Source organism: Mobula hypostoma, chromosome 25 (genome assembly GCF_963921235.1).
Source record: "Mobula hypostoma chromosome 25, sMobHyp1.1, whole genome shotgun sequence".
Lineage (NCBI taxonomy): Eukaryota > Metazoa > Chordata > Chondrichthyes > Myliobatiformes > Myliobatidae > Mobula > Mobula hypostoma.
The window spans coordinates 19,601,389-19,613,711 of record NC_086121.1 but is presented as its reverse complement, the minus strand read 5'-3'; positions in this window follow the sequence as shown (position 1 = coordinate 19,613,711).

Here is a 12,323-nt window from a genome sequence, read left to right as displayed (position 1 = left end):
AATGACTGGTGTATAATGACACCCAGGTCTCGTTGCACCTCCCTTTTTCCTAATCGGCCACCATTCAGATAATAATCTGTTTTCCTGTTATTGCCACCAAAGTGGATAACTTCACACTTATCCACATTAAATTGCATCTGCCATGAATTTGCCTACTCACCTAACCTATCCAAGTCACCCTGCATCCTCTTAGCATCCTCCTCACAGTTAGTACTGCCGCCCAGCTTCGTGTCATCCGCAAACTTGGAGATGCTGCATTTAATTCCCTCATCCAAGTCATTAATATATATTTTAAACAACTGGGGTCCCAGCACTGAGCCTTGCGGTACCCCACTAGTCACTGCCTGCCATTCTGAAAAGGTCCCGTTTATTCCCACTCTTTGCTTCCTGTCTGCCAACCAATTCTCTATCCACATCAATACCTTACCCCCAATACCGTGTGCTTTAAGTTTGCACACTAATCTCCTGTGTGGGACCTTGTCAAAAGCCTTTTGAAAATCCAAATATACCACATCCACTGGTTCTCCCCTATCCACTCTACTAGTTACATCCTCAAAAAATTCTATGAGATTCGTCAGACATGATTTTCCTTTCACAAATTCATGCTGACTTTGTCCGATGATTTCACCACTTTCCAAATGTGCTGTTATCACATCTTTGATAACTGACTCTAGCAGTTTCCCCACCACCGATGTTAGGCTAACCGGTCCATAATTCCCCGGTTTCTCTCTCCCTCCTTTTTTAAAAAGTGGAGTTACATTAACCACCCTCCAATCCTCAGGAACTAGTCCAGAATCTAAAGTGTTTTGAAAAATTATCATTAATGCATCCACTATTTCTTGGGCTACTTCCTTAAGCACTCTGGGATGCAGACCATCTGGCCCTGGGGATTTATCTGCCTTTAATCCCTTCAATTTACCTAACACCACTTCCCTACTAACATGTATTTCCTTCAGTTCCTCCATCTCACTGGACCCTCTGTCCCCTACTATTTCCGGAAGATTATTTATGTCCTCCTTAGTGAAGACAGAACCAAAGTAATTATTCAATTGGTCTGCCCTGTCCTTGCTCCCCATAATCAATTCACCTATTTCTGTCTGTAGGGGACCTACATTTGTCTTAACCAATCTTTTTCTTTTTACATATCTATAAAAGCTTTTACAGTCAGTTTTTATGTTCCCTGCCAGTTTTCTCTCATAATCTTTTTTCCCCCTCCTAATTAAGCCCTTTGTCCTCCTCTGCTGAACTCTGAATTTCTCCCAGTCCTCAGGTGAGCCACTTTTTCTGGCTAATTTGTATGCTTCTTCTTTGGAATTGATACTATCCCTAATTTCCCTTGTCAGCCACGGGTGCACTACCTTCCTTGATTTATTCTTTTGCCAAACTGGGATGAACAATTGTTGTAGTTCATCCATGCGATCTTTAAATGCTTGCCATTGCATATCCACCGTCAACCCTTTAAGTGTCATTTGCCAGTCTATCTTAGCTAATTCACGTCTCATACCTTCAAAGTTACCCTTCTATAAGTTCAGAACCTTTGTTTCTGAATTAACTATGTCACTCCCCATCTTAATGAAGAATTCCACCATATTATGGTCACTCTTACCCAAGGGGCCTCTCACGACAAGATTGCTAATTAACCCTTCCTCATTGCTCAATACCCAGTCTAGAATAGCCTGCTCTCTAGTTGGTTCCTCGACACACTGCCAGATGCTTGCACATGGTTGAAGGGGCATTTGGAGGAGGTACACCTCCCCCAAACAGGCTGCAACACATGTTCTCTAGCCTGATGGCCTTTGAATTGTCATTTTGGATTAAATTATGAGGACACTCAGTCCTCGTTTATTGTCATTTAGAAATACATGCATGCATTAAGAAATGATACAATGTTCCTCCAGAGTGATATCACAAAAAAAAGGACAAACCAAAGACTAACACTGACAAGACCATATAATTATAACATATAGTTACAGCAGTGCAAAGCAATACCATAATTTGATAAAGAACAGACCATGGGAACGGTAAAAAAAAAAGTCTCAAAGTTCCGATCGACTCCCGATAGTCCCGATAGCAGGTGGCAGAAGGGAGAAACTCTCCCTGCCATAAACCTCCAGGCACCGACAACTGTCGATGCATTGGAAGCACCCAACCACAGCCGACTCTGAGTCTGTCTGAAAGCTTCGAGCCTCCGACCAGCCCTCAGACACCAAGCACCGAGCACCATCTCTGCCGAGCGCTTCGACCCTGTCCCAGCTGCCGAGCAACAAGCAAAGCCGAGGACTCGGGGCCTTCCCCTCCAGAGATTCTGGATCACACAGTAACAGCGGCAGCGAAAAAGGCATTTCAGAAGTTTCTCCAGATGTTCCTCCATTCTCTCATGTCTGTCTCCATCAAATCAGGATTGTGCACAGCACCCTACTTGACAGATTACAGATATCATTCACCGGAGTGGCCGCGCAAGCTGCGTCGCACCGCCATCTTCTCCTCCTCCTCCACATTTAGTGCAGTGTGTCCAGGTTGGCTGGAGGTGTCGTATCCTCTGGGTTGTCTAGTGTACATCAGGTAGCCACAGGTACTTCCATTTGTGAAACTGGAGTCAGGCTGATGATGGTTTCCTTCACATCCACTTGAAGTACTACCTTATGCGTCGTTTGATGGATCTGAAAATGTCTCCTCCTTTTGATCCTTGTCAACTTTTCGTTCCAAGATTCTGAAAGAAATCTCAAAGATGTTGATTTTGCTGATTCAGCATATTTGCCAAGGAAAATCAGGAATCCTTCAATCAGAACGCGAGCAGTTTACGTGTACACCATCGCAGTCTGGTCCCTACATGTCACAAAGCCTCTGCCGTCAGATATAACTGTGGTGTTTCACTCCCTTTTCCCCTCAAAGGCCTCCAAAAACCTCATTCAGCTGCTTTGACAGGAAAGCCACTGTTGCGGGATGAAGGTGTTCGACTGGTCCCCGATCAGCAACCAAGAACCCACCGCTACGTCAGTAATTAACACCAGTTCACAGCTTGAGGAAACAGCAGGAAGTAACAGAGCTCTCAGCACATACCTCATGCCTAAGCACTAACAGCTGGTTTCTCATGAGAATGCAGCGTACTTGATCTTAGCTGAGCATCAATTTAAATGTCTTCTCTCTGCAGGTTTGAGTTCGTATCACAGAAAAGACCGGGGTCAATTTTAACCTTGCCCAATTCAGAAACCCAGATCAGTAAGCAGTTAAAATAAATATACTATTTCATCTCTTTGAACTTAAGATCTTTCAGAAACCTCCGATACTAACCTCTGGGCAGAAGCAATCTATCTTAGACAGAGTGAAGACTCGCAAGACTTTAACACTATTAATGTATTATCCAGGCTCAGACATATATCTGTACATGAGCAGAATGTCTGAGAACTCCAGCAGTGGGAGCCCACATAGCAGAAAAGCAAAGGAGCATGAATCACAACATTAAATGTATCTTTTAATAAATAAACAAAAAATCTTCACTCAAAACTCAAAGTAAACTGAGCAATAGATAGATAGATAATTCATTGATCCCAAAGGAAATCACAGTGTCTCAGTAGCATTACAAGTGCACAGATGTACAAATATTAGAAGAAAAGTAAGAAAGAATAAAAAATCAGTTACCTCAGACAGTCTTAACAGGAGAGGATCTTCACTTCCCCAGCTCTAGGTTGACTCATTATAGAGCCTAATGGCCAAGGGTAAGAATGACCTCATATAGCGCTCTTTGGAGCAGCGTAGTTGTCTTAGTCTATTAATAAAAGTGCTCCTCTGTTCAGCCAAGGTGGCATGCGGATGGTGAGAAAAGTTGTCCAGAATTGCCAGGATTTTCCGTGGGGTCCTTTGTTCTGCCACAGCCTCCAGGGTGTCCAGTTTGACCCCTGTGACAGAGCCAGCCTTTCTAATCAGTTTATTGAGCCTGTTGGGATCACCAGTGTTGATGCCATTGCCCCAGCACCCCAGCATATTTAAAGAATAAATCATTTATTGAATGCTTAGAATAATTCACTTTATTTTGAGCTAGAAGTTTACATTTGTAAAGTTATTTAAATATTTCCCCAAGTGAACATTATAGCTAGTTCAAACAAAATGTTGTAATCATATTTGGCAGTTACTTCCATTGTAAAACAGATCCTCAAAATGAAGGGAATCATTCAGATATTCACATGGGAGTTTGCAACAAAATGGTGAGTATTGATATCTATTGATACAAAGCACACAGAAAGTGCTATTAAAATCAGAATCAGAATCCTTTATTATCGCCAAGTATGTGGACACATACAGGGAATTTGATGCTGGTTTCCCTGAGCTCTTGCTGTACAGAATCAAAGAGCAAATAAAAGAATAGTGCAAATAATCGTGAACTATATACAATGAGGTATACCTGTGTACGTACAGGTGGACTTGGTTTGTAATAGACTAAAATTCAAGTGTTCATAAGACTGATGGCATACGGAAAGAAACTGTCCTTGTACCTATTTGTCCTGGCATACAGTGATCTAAAGTGCCTACCAAGAACAAGATAGCTAAGTAATAATTAGATATAGGAGGGTCTTGGAAAATAACTGGTTAAGAGAAGTGATTTAATCCTCTGGCCCAAAGTTTGGTGGATAAAGTTGATTCCTTCACAGTCCTTCAATTTCAGATTTTTCTGCTGTCATATTTCAGCAGCCCAGTTGAATTGAGAGCAAGAGAGGAGGCAACACACGGGCCCATGAGTGAAATTTTAAAAAGGAGCATTTGCAGGCTTCTGCCATTTTTCTGGCGGCCCAATCAAGTTGGGAACAAGAAAGGAAGCAACTCACAGGTCACGAGTCAGATTTAAAAAGGAGCATTTGGGACGTTCGGCATTTTCCGGCGGCCCTGTCAAATAGTGGTTCATTGGCAAAAAAAAATTAGGCAGGGGAAAGCAGAGTAGACATTGTGTGAGGGGTCCAGTGTTAGGGTGGGGAGGCTTTGGCTCATCAGGCTTGGGCAAGGTACATATGTGGTAAGTTTCTTCTTCATTCTTTGTTAGTACATAGTTAGAGCAGTGGTGATGGCTCCAGGGACAGTATTGTGTTCTTTGTGAGAGTTGTAGGAATTCTGGGAGACCTCCAGCTTCCTAGATAACCACATCTGCACCAGGTTCCTCAGAGAACATGTCGAGGAACTGGAGCTGCAGCTTGATGACCTTTGGCTCATATGGGAAACTGAGGAGGTGATAGATGGGAGCTGCAGGGAGGTAGTCACCCCAACATTGCAGGAAGCAGGTACCTTGGATGACTGTCAGGAGAGGGAAAGGAAATGGGCAGCCAGTTGTAGAGTACACCTGTGGCTGTTCTCCTCGGTATAGGTATACTTCTTTGGATACTGTTGAATGGGATGTCCTACCAGGGGGAGCTGCAGTGACTGGGTGTCTGGTGCTGTGGCTCAGAAAAGAAGAGGGGAGAAGGCGATTGCAGTAGTGACAGGGCATTCCGCAGCTAGAGGACTAGACATGAGATTCTGTGGATGTGATAGATTCACGTGGATGGTATGTAGCCTCCCAGGTGCCAGGGTAGGATGTCTCAGATCAGGTCCATGGCATTCTAAAAGGGGAGGGTGAGTAGCCAGAAGCTTTGATACGTAATAGCACCAAAGACATAGATAGGAAAAAGGGAGAAGGTCCTGAAGAGAGAATTTAGGGAGCTAGGTAGAATGTTAAGAAACAAGGCCTCTAGGATAGTAATCTCTGGATTGCTACCTCTATCATGCAGCAGTGAGTGTACGTATAGGATGATTTGACAAATGAATGTGTGCCTGAGGAGCTGGTGCGGGGCCGGGGCAAGTTTCAGATTTCTGGATCACTAAGATCTTTTCTGGGGAAACTACAGTGGTGCTAGAAAGTTTGTGGACCCTTTAGAATTTTCTCTATTTCTGCATAAATATGACCTACAATGTGATCAGATCTTCACTTAAGCCCTAAAACTCGATAAAAAGAAGCCAATTAAATAAATAACACAAAAACATTATACTTGTTCATTTGTTTATTGAGAAAAATGATCCAATATTACATGTATTTATTGGAAAAAGTATGTGAAGTTTTGCTCTCAGTAACTGGTGTGACTTCCGTGAACAGCAATAACTTCAACCAAACTTTTTCTGGTAACTGTTGATTAGTCCTACACATTGGCTTGGAAAAATTTTAAGCCATTCTTCCTTACAAAACTTCATGAACTCTGGGATGGTGGTGGGTTTCCTTGCATGAACTGCTTGCTTCGGGTCCTTCCACAACATTTCTATAGGATTAATACTTTGACTCAGCCATTCCAAAAACACAAATTTTCTTTTTTAAACCATTCTGTTGTTGATTTACTCTTGTCTTTTGGATCATTGCTTTGTGACATTATCCAATTTCTATTAAGCTTCAAGTGATGAACTGCAACCCTGACATTCTCCTGTAAAATGTCTTGATACAATTTTGAATTCATTGTTTTCTCAATGATTGCAAACTGTCCTGAGGCAGCAAAGCAGTCCAAACCGTGATGCTTCTTCCACCGTGCTTCACAGTTGGGATGAGGTTTTGGTGTTGGTGTGCGTTTTCCTTCAAACATAGCAATGTGCATTTCTGCTAAAAAGTTCAACTTTTGTCTCATCTGTCCACAGAACATTGTCCCAGAAGTGTTGTAGAACATCCAAGTGGTTCTTTTGCAAACTTGAGTTATGCAGCAATTTTTTTTTTGACAGCAGTGGTTTCCTCCGTGGTTTCCTTCCATGAGCACCATTCTTGTTCAGTGTCTTTCTTACAGTGGACACATGAACAGAGACTTTAGCAAGTTCTAGAGATTTCTGCAGGTCTTTTGCTGTTAACCTTGGGTTCTTTTTCACCTCCTTCAGCATTGCACATTGTGCTCTTGGTGTGATCTTTGCAAGATGCCCTCTCCTAGGGAGAGCAGCAAAGGTATTGAATTTCCTCCATTTGTAAACAATTACTCTTATTGTGGAACTGATTATCACTCAGGTGTTTAGAAATGGTTTTGTAGCCTTTTTCAGCTTCATGCATCTCTAAAGTCCTACTAAGATCCTCTGAAAGTTGTTTTGATTGTGGCATGGTGCACATAAACAGATCTTTCTTGAGAAAAGCAGGCTTTGACAGTAACCTGACCTTGTATGTCTTTTTTATAGGGCAGGGCACCTCTACAACCCACAACTCCAATCTCATCTCATTGATTGGGATACCTGACTCCAAATAGCTTTTGTAGAAGGTATAACCCCAAGGTTCACATACTTTGAACCTCATATCTGCCCTCATCCCATCCTCCCACTACCCCACCAGGGATAGGGTTCCTCTTGTCCTCACCTACTACCCCACCAGCCTCCGCTTCCAGCACATAATTCTCCGTAACGTCTGCCATCTCCAATAGGATCCCACCACCCAGTACATCTTTCCCTCCCCCCCCCACTTTCTGCAGGGATTGCTCCCTACGTGACTCCCTTGTCCATTCATCCATCCCCACTGATCTCCCCCCCCCCCGACACGCCTGCCCCTACACCTCCTCCCTCACTGCCATTCAGGGCCCTGAACCATTCTTCCAGGTGAGGTGACACTTCACCTGCGAGTCTATTGGGGTCAACTACTGTAGCCCATGCTCCCAGTGTGGCCTCCTGTATATCTGTAGGCTAGGAGACTGCTTTACCAAGCACCTACACGCTGTCTGCCAGAAAAAGTGGGATCTCCCAGTGGCCACCCATTTTAATTGCACTTCCCATTCCTATTCCAACACGTCAGTCCATGGTCTCCTCTACTGCCATGATGAGGCCACACTCAGGTTGGATGAGCAACACTTTATGTTCTGTCTGGTTAGCCTCCAACATTTTGGCATGAACATCAATTTCTCGAACTTCCGGTAATTACACCACTCCTCATCCTCTTTTCCCTCTCTCACCTATCTCCTTACCTGCCCATCACCTCCATCTGGTGATCCTCCCCGCTTTTCTTTCTTGCACGGTCTTCTGTCCTCTCCTATCAGATTGCCCTTCTCCTGCCCTCTTTCACCAATCAACTTCCCAGCTCTCTACTTCACCCTTCCCCTCCTCCCGGTTTCACCTATCACCTTGTTTCTCTTCCACCTCTCCCCCACCTTCTAATCCTGACTCCTCATCCTTTTTCTCCAGTCCTGATGAAGGGTCTCAGCCTGAACTGTCAACTGTACTCTTTTCCATAGATGCTGCCTGGCCTGCTGAGTTCCTCCAGTATTTTGTGTGTGTTTCTTACATATAATATGGGATAATTTTTCTCAATAAATTAATGAACAAGTATAATGTTTTGGGGTTATTTATTTAATTAGGTTCTCTTTATCTAGTGAAGATCATGTGAAGATCTGATCACATTTTAGGTCATATTTATGCAGAAATAGAGAAAAATCTACAGGGTTCACAAACTTTCTAGCACCACTGTATGACCTGTACAAAAGGGACAGGTTACACATGAACCCAAGGGGGAGCAATATTCCTGTGGGCAGATTTGCTGGAGCAGCTGAGGAGGGTTTAAACTAATTTGGCGGGGGAATGGAAAACTGAATGATAGGGCTGGAGGTGGGGCAGATGGGTCACAAGCAGAGGCAGAGTGTCGTGAGACTATCAGGAAGGACAGGCAGATGATAGGGTAAAATTGCAGGCAGTGAGATAAGTTGCAGGGTAAAAGGGGGACAAAATCAAAAAGGGAACAAAACAGTTACATTTGAATGCACGCGGTGTACAGAATAAGTTAGATAACTTTGTAGCGCAGTTAGAGATTGACAGGTAGGACACTGTGGACATCACTGAGTCATGGCTCAGTAAAGGAAACCCCTAGGAGACAGTGATCATACTATGATAGAATTCACCCTGCAATTTGAGTGAGAGAAGCTAACGTCAAATACATCAGTATCACAGTGGAGTAAAGGAAATTACGAGGGGTGATTGATAAGTTCGTGGCCTACGGTAGAAGGAGTCAATTTTAGAAAATCTAGCACATTTATTTTTCAACGTAGTCCCCTCCTACATGTACACACTTAGTCCAGCGGTCGTGGAGCATAGGGATCCCTTTGTAGAAGTGGTCCACAGCAGGGGTGATTGATAAGTTCATGGCCTAAAGTAGAAGGAGATGAGTTATACAGCTCTCGTTACATGCACATACAGTCCAACTCTGAGTGCAAATGCAGAAAGCTTGAAGTTAATAACTCATCTCCTTCTACCTTAGGCCACAAACTTATTAATCATCTCTGCTGTGGACCACTTCTGGAGGTCCACGATGCCAACTTCTACAAAGAAGGGATCCATATGCTCTACGACTGCTGGACTAAGTGTGTAAATGTAGGAAAAATAAATGTGCTAGGTTTTCTAAAACTGACTCCTTCTACCTTGGGCCACGAACTTATCAATCACCCCTCGTACAGAGGCATGAGAGAGCAACTGGTCAAAGTTGACTGGAAGGGACACTAGCAGGGATGACGGCAGAGCAGCAAAGGCTGGAGTTTCTGGGAAAAATGTGGAAAATGCCAGATAGATACATCCCAAAGAAGAAGCAGTATTCTAAACGTAAACAACAGGAATTCTGCAGATGCTGGAAATTCAAGCAACACACATCAAAGTTGCTGGTGAACGCAGCAGGCCAAGCAGCATCTATAGGAAGAGGCGCAGTCGACGTTTCAGGCCGAGACTGTCAAGGGAAGTCAGAGTCAATGTAAAAACAAGGAGAGGGCTTTTGCTTTATAGCCTTGACCAGCCACCAATTGGACATCAGAAGTTTGGAGAGAAGGGGACTTCAAACAGGTCCACTTGCCGAGGATAAAAGGCAGCAGCATCTGGCAGCAGTGTAATAGAGCTTTGACCAGCAGCCAGTCAGTGTTTGGGATTGCTTAGTAAGAGCAAATTAAAGGAAGGCAGGGGCAAGCACAATGGCCATCATCTGAGTGAACATAGAGTGGTGATCTTAAGACTTTAGCTCTTTGAGGCTTCACTCAGAGAAAGTAGAGGGAAAAAGGCTAATTTTTTCCCCTTCTCTTCTTTATATCTGCTCAGCTAGGATAGTAGAGATGCCAGGCAGGATAATACAATGCTCCTCTTGCAGGATGTGGGGAGGCAGGGAGACCTCCAGTATCCCTGACCATTACAACTGCGAGAGGTGCATCCAGCTGCAGCTTCTAACAAACCACATTAAGGAGATGGACCTGGAACTGGATGAGCTCCAGATCATTCAGGAGGCTGAAGGGATGGTAGATAACACATAGTTAAACCCAAAGTGCAGGATACTGGAAACTGGGTGATAGTCAGGAAGGGGAAAGGAGTTAAGGGGTCAGTGCAGAGTACCCCTGTGTCCATCCCCCTCAACAACAGGGATATCACTTTGGATACTGTCAGGGTGGAAGGTCTAACAGAGGAAAGTCACAGCGGTTGGGTCTCTGGCACTGAGTCTGTCTCTGTGACTCAGAAGGGAAGGGGGAAGAAAAGGCATGCTGTGGTGATCAGGGATTCATTAGTTAGAGGAATGGAGAGAAGGTTCTGTGGGCGAGAATAAGATTCCCAGATGGTGTGATGCCTCTGGTCTGCCAAGGTCCGGGATATCTCAGATCAAGTACACAACATTCTTAAGTGGGAGGGTGAGCAGCCAGAAATTGTGGTCCATGTAGGTACCAATGACATGGGTAGGATGAATGGTGAGGTTCTTCATAGGGAGTTGAGGGAGTTAGGTGCTAAGTTAAAGGGCAGGACCTCCAGGGTTGTGATCCCAGGATTGCTATCTGTGCCACGTGCTAGTGAGGCTCCAGGGTTGTGATCTCAGGATTACTAGCCAAGTCACGTGCTAGTGAGGCTAGAACTAGGAAGATTATACAGTTTAATATGTGGCTGAGGAGTTGGTGTAGGAGGGAGGGCATAAGAGTTTTGGATCATTGGGCTCTCTTCCAGGAAAGGTGGGACATGCATGTACTGGATGGGACTAATACCCTAGAAGGAAGGTTTGTTAATGCAGCACGGTGAGATGTAAGCTAGAACTGCAGGGGAATGGGAACCAGAGTGTCAGAACAGTTAGTGGAGAGATTGTGGAGGCAGATGTTGATAAGACCACAGACAAAGTTAGGAATCAAAAGGTTGAGCATGGTGCGACAAATTTGAAAAGGGTCAATACAGGACTGAAGGTGTATCTGAATGTGTACGGTATACAAAATAAAGTCGGTGAGCTTGCAGCACGGTTCCAGATTGGCAGGTATGATGTTATGGCCATCACTGATTCATGGCTGAAAGATTATAGCTGGGAGCATAATGGCCAAGGATACACATCGTATTGAAGGGATAGGCAGAAAGGCAGAGGGGGTGGCATTACTCTGCTGGTAAAAAATGGTACTACAGGCAAGATTCTAGCATGGATAAAGCAGAGGCTGATTGGCAGGAGGCAAAGAGTGAAACTAAAGGGAGCCTTTTCTGACTGGCTGCCGGTGACTAGTGGTGTTCCACAGGAGTCTGTGTTGGAACTGATTATTTTTATGCTATAGGTCAATAATTTGGATGATGGAATTGATGGCTTTGTTGCAAAGTTTGCAGATGATATGAAGATAGGTGGAGGGGCAGGTAGTTTTGAGGAAGCAGAGAGGCTACAGAAGGACTTAGACAGATTAGGAGAATGGGCAAAGAAATGACAGATGGAATACAGAGTTGAAAGTGTACAGCCATGCATCTTGGTAGAAGAAATGAAAGGGTTAATTATTTTCTGAGGTGCAAAGGGATCTGGGAGTCCTTATGCAGGATTCCCTGAAGGTTGAGTCTGTGGTGAGGAAAGCAACTAAAATGTTTGCATTTAGTTCAAGAGGACTAGAATATAAATGCAAGGATGTAATGTTGAAACTTTATAAAGCACTGGTGAGGCCTTACTTGAAGTATTGTGGGCAGGTTTGGGCCCTTTATCTTAGAATGGATGTGCTGAATCTGCAGAGGGTGCAAAGGAGGTTCATGAAAATGATTCCAGGATTGAATGGCTCTGGGCCTGTACTCACTAAACTCAGAAGAATGAGGGGTGACCTCATTGAGACATATAAAATAGTGAAAGGCCTTGATAGAGTGGATGTGGAGAGGATGTTTCCTATGGTGGGAGAGCCTAAGACCAGAGACACAGATAGAATGCAGCTAAGAATGAGGACCAGGGCACCCAAATGAGAAATGATCAGTGAGATCATGAATTTGTTCTGATGTGACATTTTCCTTGTTATACCTGTTCATTAATCCATGTCCTTCCCCAATTGACCCCGTCCCTCTAGCCAAATGCTTTTCAAAATCCATTTCCCTCCCTCTCCCCCCCTACACAAGACCTGCTC